Source organism: Suricata suricatta, chromosome 14 (assembly GCF_006229205.1).
Source record: "Suricata suricatta isolate VVHF042 chromosome 14, meerkat_22Aug2017_6uvM2_HiC, whole genome shotgun sequence".
Classification (NCBI taxonomy): domain Eukaryota; kingdom Metazoa; phylum Chordata; class Mammalia; order Carnivora; family Herpestidae; genus Suricata; species Suricata suricatta.
The window spans coordinates 1649219-1656626 of record NC_043713.1 but is presented as its reverse complement, the minus strand read 5'-3'; the positions used below and the strand labels follow the sequence as shown (position 1 = coordinate 1656626).

Below are 7408 nucleotides of genomic sequence, written 5' to 3'. Positions count from 1 at the left end.
GACCGAGCTGTGTGGCCAGTGTGGACTCATGTCCCTTCGAATGTGCAGAGCGCTGGCCAGGATGTTTCCTATGTCCACACATCCAGGAATCACAAGTGAACTTAACACTGGGTCAAATGAACATGCTTTAGTCTCACGATCTCAAAACACACATGTACGGAAATGGTACAAGGTTATGATTCTTAGAAAACTGAACTGGGCACCGTATAAAAAGGGCCGCTTTTAGTTATGACCAGGACTGTGTAGGTGTCTGTGGAGATCTTCGGCAGGATGGAAGCTAATGACACATGAAACTCACAAATTGTACAGATTCTATGTTGTGTGTCATGAAATCTTTCATTTCGCCTAGGTCTCTAATTTATTGCAGTAATCAAATTTTACATAATTCATGTACTAGTGACCATATGCCAACCGACCAAGTAATCTTTCCTGGGGAACTGCCCTTCTTAGTTTTTCTTAATTTCACTCTGGAGAAACTTTACTCTTCTAAGGTAGTCACAGCTGGAATTGCCAATACATGTCGTAGAGCTTGATCCGTTCAGAAGTTAGTTTTCGGGGACCTCAGGGTGTCCGAGGTGATGGTGGCCACCCAGCCCTGTCTTCAAAACACTGTACAGGTTGGAAGAAGAATAAATGGAACCAGAGGGCAAGTAGGAAAAGAGAATGTGACCATCTTCAAAACACCCTTTGGGAGGAGAGTTCTTGCTAGACCTTGCAGGGTAAGCCTTTGGGGAGAGTTTCGGGTCCTGAAAAACTTCCCAGAAGCAAGAAAAGGTACTGCTTTGAGTACTAGTCTTCACTGCAGAGTGAGCTAAAATCACCCTGAGAACCTCAAGAAAGAAATTACCCAGGGATGGTTCTAGAAGATGGAGCACTGTGGGGAGAGGCTAAAGAATGGGCTGGGTTGTTGGGAAGGCTCCCTTCAGGGTGAAAGGTGGGTGGGGGGTGTTCTTAGAGATTTGCTGGTGAAAGAGAGGCAGCGTGGGCCCGGGGGAGTCCCAGCAAAACAGGGGCAGCCCAATGACAGGCCCCCGGCCCCGGCCCCCACCCTGAGCCGCTCTGCAAAGGAGGGCCCGAGCCAGACCCTCACCCTCCGCAGTGCAAACCGAGTCACAAAATGCTACACCCGGGCGATCACAAGCTACAGATCCACTCTCAGAAGAACACGTAAAATGAAAACCAAAACATTCCAGGCACTCCCCATTTCCTCTTTTCAAGAAAAAAAAAAAAAAAAAGAAACCAAAAGCATAATGCAGTGACTCCAAACTCCATTAAACATCCTCAAAAACATGTTGCAATATTTTTTAAATGAATCACAGCTTCACTAAAACAATGGATAAGCTAAGGGAAGAAAGGGAAAATCACTGACCACGGGAAGAAAAGAAAAATACAGAAGTGTCTCGGAAACGACCCAATCACGCGGTAACAAGGAGGAGTAAATTCAAATGAAAATGCAGTAAGAGATACTGGACACAGACAGAACACAAAGGAAATAAAAGGAGGTAGAAGGTAACAGGTGTCAGACCGCAAGCGGCCGAAGGGCACAGCAGGTGCGGCTGGAGGAACAAACCGGGCGAGGGAGGAGGTTAGCCTGCGCATGCGCAGTGGAAGAAGCCATCTCAGAAATGGAGGGGAAGTGTCCTGCGCTGAGCCGATGTGCCGGGTACCGGGTATAATTGACCCTGAATGATCCTCCTGGAGACATCTCCTGATAAAAGTATTAGATTTGGATGATCAAAACGTCCCTTGGGCTTCAAAGCAGAGAAATCAAACACCGTCCAAGGGCAAGAGAGTTAAATTGGTATTAGACCTCTCAAAAGCAACATGGAAGCAAAATAGTAGAAATAATGGTCATAGCAATAGTCATAATAATAAAGCACTCGTTTCAGAAAAATCAGGGAAAAAAGAAAGAGGGAACCTAGGATTTTGTAAACAGCCGAGCTGTCATTCCACAAGAAAGGCTGTAGAAAAACAAGTTTTAAATTTGTAGCACTGGGATCCGCACAGCCCTTGCCCCGTGTGGCAATCCCCCCAGGAAGGGCTGAGTCCCCAGAAGCAGAGGGCAGAGCAGCGGCGGGGCCTGTCCTGAGCCATCGGAGAAGCCCGGCTCAGGCTCACACAGACATGGGAAGTTTGCAACGTGTAAATATTCTGTGTTCTAGCACTTCTACTTGGGTTGGATGTTAACATCTTTCACCCAGTTTGCTATCTGTTCTTATTGTAATGATTAGTAGTAGCTTTTTAAAAATACGTAAATAGTAGCCCCTTGCCTGTCACGTAGACTAAAACATGTATCTCTTTTCTTCATAAACTTTACACTTTATTTATGACTTTCAGGACCAGGACTGCAGCTGTGTGCCTGTGTCTTACTTGATTTTATAGTCTCTTTCCCACGATGCATTCAAAACATTTTCCTATTTATTTGCCCATCAAATATGTTCTTTTTCTGGATAATAGTATTTTCACCCTCATTTCTTAATGTGCAAGGACACTATTTTAGAGTGTGATGTGTGGGTGAGGATTTAATTTTACATTTGTTCCTCACAGAAATAATCAATTTGATCAGAAATAGCTCCTGGGCCACCCCCCGCCTCCCATCAACAACACTGATTAATGTCTACTTACGGTGTTTATATAAAATGAGGTCTCACTCAGGATTGTCTCTTTTTAACACTGGTTTCTTTTTTTTTCTTTTGGTTACCAACACTACACTGTTTTAAATACTATGTCTACATTACTTTCACTGTTTGTTATGAAAACAATGAAATGAATGCATCTGTTGCAGAAAATGTGGAAAACGCAGGAGCAGACGGAGAACAAAGGAGCTGCCGCTAGACCCGACATCCAGCCACAGCCCTGCCTTGCTTCTCGTTTATGGGATTCCAGGCATCTCCCCGCATCTATTCTGTTTCATTAGGTACACCTTTCTTTTATTGTACGTCGGGTCGTTGTATGTGTGGTGGCCACTTTGTCCCCCACGCCCCCCGGCCCCGCAGACCTCCCGGCGCGGATGGGTCCCTGGCAGACCTTCCTCCGCACAGGGTCCTGGCTGGCTGACTCGTGTTTCCCTCACCAGCGCTCTGGCCCAGGACGTCTCTCTCGGCAGGGACTTCGGCAGAGGGAATCCTCCTTGGGCTAGATTGGTTTTGGTGGGTGCAGATGCTGGGTCCATTCTAAAGGTCTCTCACCTGACAAAGTGGCCAACTTCTAGACCTGTGCGTGTTTCCAAGCTAGAAAGAAATTGCAAAACAGGGTCAACAACCTCACTGTACATTAATTTAAAGCAAATATGAAGCATCCCTAGGGACGAGGGTATAAACAATAGACGTCTCACAGAGTCGCTACTGGGGGGATGGAGGCACCTCCGTGGACCGAAGCGTGTTCCGTCAGGAGGGGACACAGCTTTCCAAAGGTCAGGAGGCTCATTTTCTTCTAGTCTTGGGCAATAAAAGAGATGCAACTATCACCAACCTAGGAAACTCCCACAGTAATTTTTGCGTAGATGTATAGCGACACAGGGATTGAAATGCGATTATTTAGTATTTATCATGGAAGAAGATAGTTCATTTGCGGTGTCAAAGACTGCCCCCCCGGGAGAGGGAGAGAGCACTTACAGAAATGGATCAAGTTTCGCAATGAGCCTGCATGGCTGAAGAGTTAAACAGGTTATTCCTATAGTCGCCATGTGCACAATCACAGTGGATTTAACACCATCGCAAAAGGAATCCTACTGGGAGTGTTTAGGTCCACAATTACAGTAAATGAAGATTCAGAATTAGCAAAAGCATTTCACTTAATTAGAAGCATTAAATAAGTACTAGCAAAAGTACAGTACTGTGTCTGCCAAGATGGGAAAAATAGCTGACCCTGAAAAACATTTTATTTATTTGCTTTTTTATTTGTTTACTTTTCTCATGTTTAGGAAACTTAAAAAAAACAGCTTCCAAGTAAAACTAAGAGAAGATGCAGATGAAGATAGCAAATACCCATGCCATATTTATCTCACACATGCACACACACATGCACACACATGCACACACATGCACACACATGCACACACACACGGACACATAGATATGTCCACATCTGTATGTTTTTTATTTCCAGCTAAATAGCTATCATCTATTAAATGCCTGGAGATCGATACCCTGCAGGTGTTAAAGGAAAAGATGGATTTTACAGAGGACGTTAGACTTTTTCTTCTATTTGTTCCTTTTGGCATGATTTTCAAATTGTGATTTACTAGCTGATGATTTTCAGTATTAATCAGGATTCCCCGAATTAAGCTCAGTAAAGGGCTGGCAGAATCCCTAAGCAAATTTCCAGAAAGAAAGGCTACGGAGGAGGCTGGAAGGAGAGAGGGTAGAGAGAATGACGCGGAGGAAGACCTCTCGGGGAGCCTCAGAGCCGGCGGGGGGAGCCTCAGAGCCGGTGGGGGGAGCCCGGCCTCCGGCGCCAGGCTCTGCTTCTGCTGCCATTCAGTAGTAGGTTTGCATCTTGAGCATTTGAATGGAGATTTCTCACTCGAAGGGGGTGGTTCAGACACAGCTTCATTTCAGGGACAAATAGGGGACTATGTCTAACACTCTGTCACTGTGTGTTGTGACCTCAGCAGATCTTCTAACAGAACCCAAATCGGCTCCAACACGGGCCCAACACCCGTCCATAGCATCCACCATCCTGAGTGTGACCGCAGAGCCTTGACTCAAATTGTTTTGGTGTCTCATTTTTTTATCTAGATTATTTTCAATTTGTTGTATGTGTTTCCACTCTCTTTCTCTCTCTCTCCCCCCCCCACCAAGAATGTGAAGAGGATAAGAAATTGTATGTGCATAAAATTATTCAGAAATAATTCCATTTCTCTAGTCAAATATATATTAGGGGTTTTCCTTACCTTCAAGAATATATAGGCTATTGAAGTGAGTTTCTTCACAGTAAGGACTGCAAAGGTGAGGCTGCCGTGGAAATCACGTTTCCTATAACGCCGTTGACTGTGCTTCCAAAGCAAAAACCAAAACACTCCAACCGAGTCAAGCTGGGACCAAAGACTCTGAGCACAGTGGGCAAATGATGGCCCTTAAGCCAAATCCAGCTCACTGCCAATTTTTGTAAATAAAGCTTTACTGGAACACTGCCTTGCTCACTCATTGGCACAGGGCCCGACATCATGACCGAGCGCTTGTGACAGAGACCACATGACCTGCGAAAACTAAAATAGTTGGTATCTGGCCCTTTACAGAGGAACTTGTCCGTTCTTGCTTTTGAGTGTGGGCTTTCGGGAGCACCCAAGGTGGGGGGGTTTCGTCCGGGAATTAGCTGCTCTTCCTCAAGCCCACCAACACCGCCAGAGACTGAGGCCCACCTGGCACAGGAGGCGCCGTCATGTACTTTCCAGCCACTGTCACGTCGGTCCGCGGTGCACGCTTCTGACGTGGGAAGACAGTTAGACCGCGTTTACACAGCAAAAGGAGGCCGAGGGGAGGGTGATCACCGGTCCGGGGCGCCTCGTCTTGCCCCAGACCCGGGTCTTAGAAACTGGGCCACGAACGAGCTGGGTCGTTATATGTGTTTTTTCTCACATTTGAAACACTTGAAACACCGAAGAAACAAAAATCACCCTCCTGGGTAAAATAGGCAATCTGATTTTGCTAAGAGGAAAATTAAGACAAACGTTTTCTTCTTGGGCGGCGTGCAAAGGAAAATGGGGTCCTCACTAAGCGTGCAAGAGGAGTACCCAAGTCATTTCATTCATGTGTTCTTGACGGCTGGTCTGGGTTGTGTTTTGTCCACAGCTAGTGACCGAGCTGGGAGCTGGCCAAGGTCGTCAGAAATCACACAGCTCTGTTTCAACATAATAGTCTGTGGGTGCCTGCGGCGCCAGCCCTTCAGCGGGCGTATTTCTGGGTCTCACGGCCAGTCGGCATAGCAGTCGGCTAGGGGGGCGTCTCCCGCCATCCTCATGCAGGGACGGGTGCCCCCGAGGCCCACGGCTGCCCCTCAGGTGGAGGATGGGGCAGGGGTGGAGATGCGGGCTCAGTGCTTCATTTTACGCAGAAAGGCTGCCTTTGATGGGCCTTCACGGGCGGGAAGTGAATTCCCGGCCATCAGCCCTGCTGTTTCCTGTAGTATCTGATGAAAGCCCTTTGGTGCGGTGGCTCAGGCCAGTAAGGCCTGCAGTGGGCTGTGATTTTTGTTGTTAACAGAGTCCAAATGCAGAGAACTACACCTGAATCGGCCCTTAGGTGGCAGCACTGAGACATTCAAAACACTTGCCATTTGTTAGAAAATACTAGAAAATAGGCTTGTACCGCACAAGGATCAGTCACGATTCCTTCTTTCAACAGCCTGTGACCTTCCTCACATGTTATTGGCCATGACTGCGGCCCTGGACCTTTCAGACCTCAGGTTCGATTTCCATGGAAATCTAAAAAGCAAGCTTCACTTAATTTCAAATATTTGCGTTTTAAAAAGAGGTGGTAAGAAAATATGATAAATTTGGGAAAATAACAGTAAATAAGCTAAGATGATAGTCTGGATTTTAGTGTTGAGATAAACGCAGATTTTTACTAAGCACACATATATTTGATTTCTTCAATAGGCACAGGTATATTTGAAATTTCAATGTCAACAATACATCCATGAATTTTTCATCTTCCGGAGAAAAGACGGGCTGTTGTTTTGAGTGAGTGTTGGCTGTATTGTCTCAGAAATCACACACAGGAAAGTAGCTGATTTGTGGTTATTCCTCGTGGATGGAATGTTTTATTGAATTTGCATTTATTCCATTCCCTGTAATGGCCTGTCCCCCTTCCTTCAGACCTGCCGGGGGCGGGGGGGGGCAGGGTAACCCAGAGGCCTTCCGTGGGGTGGCGCCTGGCCGACTCCGGAAGCCCGGCAGCTCTGGATCCAGTGCAATTGCAGAAAGGCCTTGGTTTTCCAGGTGGGGTCAGCGGCTCTCGTGAGAAGCATTTTTACAGAAGGAAGAAGGGGTACGCAGGCTGTACGTGTGCCGGGCGTCAGCTCCTCGGGCCCCACACGGAGAAGAAGCCTCTCCAACTGGAAACACACACCGTGGTTCTGGGAGAGAGCAAATTCGATCCCGCTGGCAGCTCTGGGAACACACGGATCCTGCCTGACCTATGATGAGGTTAGGTCCCGCTAGACCCGCTGTGAGTTCCAACTCTCTCCAGGCAGACATGCACGGACTCCACCTGACCTACCAAGCATCAGACTAGCCCGGCCACCTTCAGCATGCTCACAACACCCGCCAGTCGCCTTCCGTCGGGCAGAACCAAGCCTCCTTGGTGGAAGCGCTGAGTACCTCACGCAGGGCATTGCAAGTGGAACTGAGTGAACAGTTCATGGCTCTGTGGGTGCGGACAGCTGTCAGCATCTTGGTCGTTGACCC

General features: G+C 47.3%; 1 long non-coding RNA gene across 3 annotated transcripts; it reads left to right on the top strand.

The window, feature by feature from the left end:
• The first annotated feature begins 13 nt into the window (after positions 1–13).
• Positions 14–5131, top strand: LOC115278022. Of its 3 annotated transcripts, none has more exons than XR_003902641.1 (3): positions 14–719; positions 2786–2917; positions 4936–5131. It is a non-coding gene; the product is annotated as an uncharacterized LOC115278022 (long non-coding RNA). The 3 variants fall into 3 exon arrangements; XR_003902640.1 differs by lacking the exon at positions 14–719 and adding an exon at positions 775–1550; XR_003902639.1 differs by lacking the exon at positions 14–719 and adding an exon at positions 1891–2142.
• The last annotated feature ends 2277 nt before the right edge of the window (positions 5132–7408 follow it).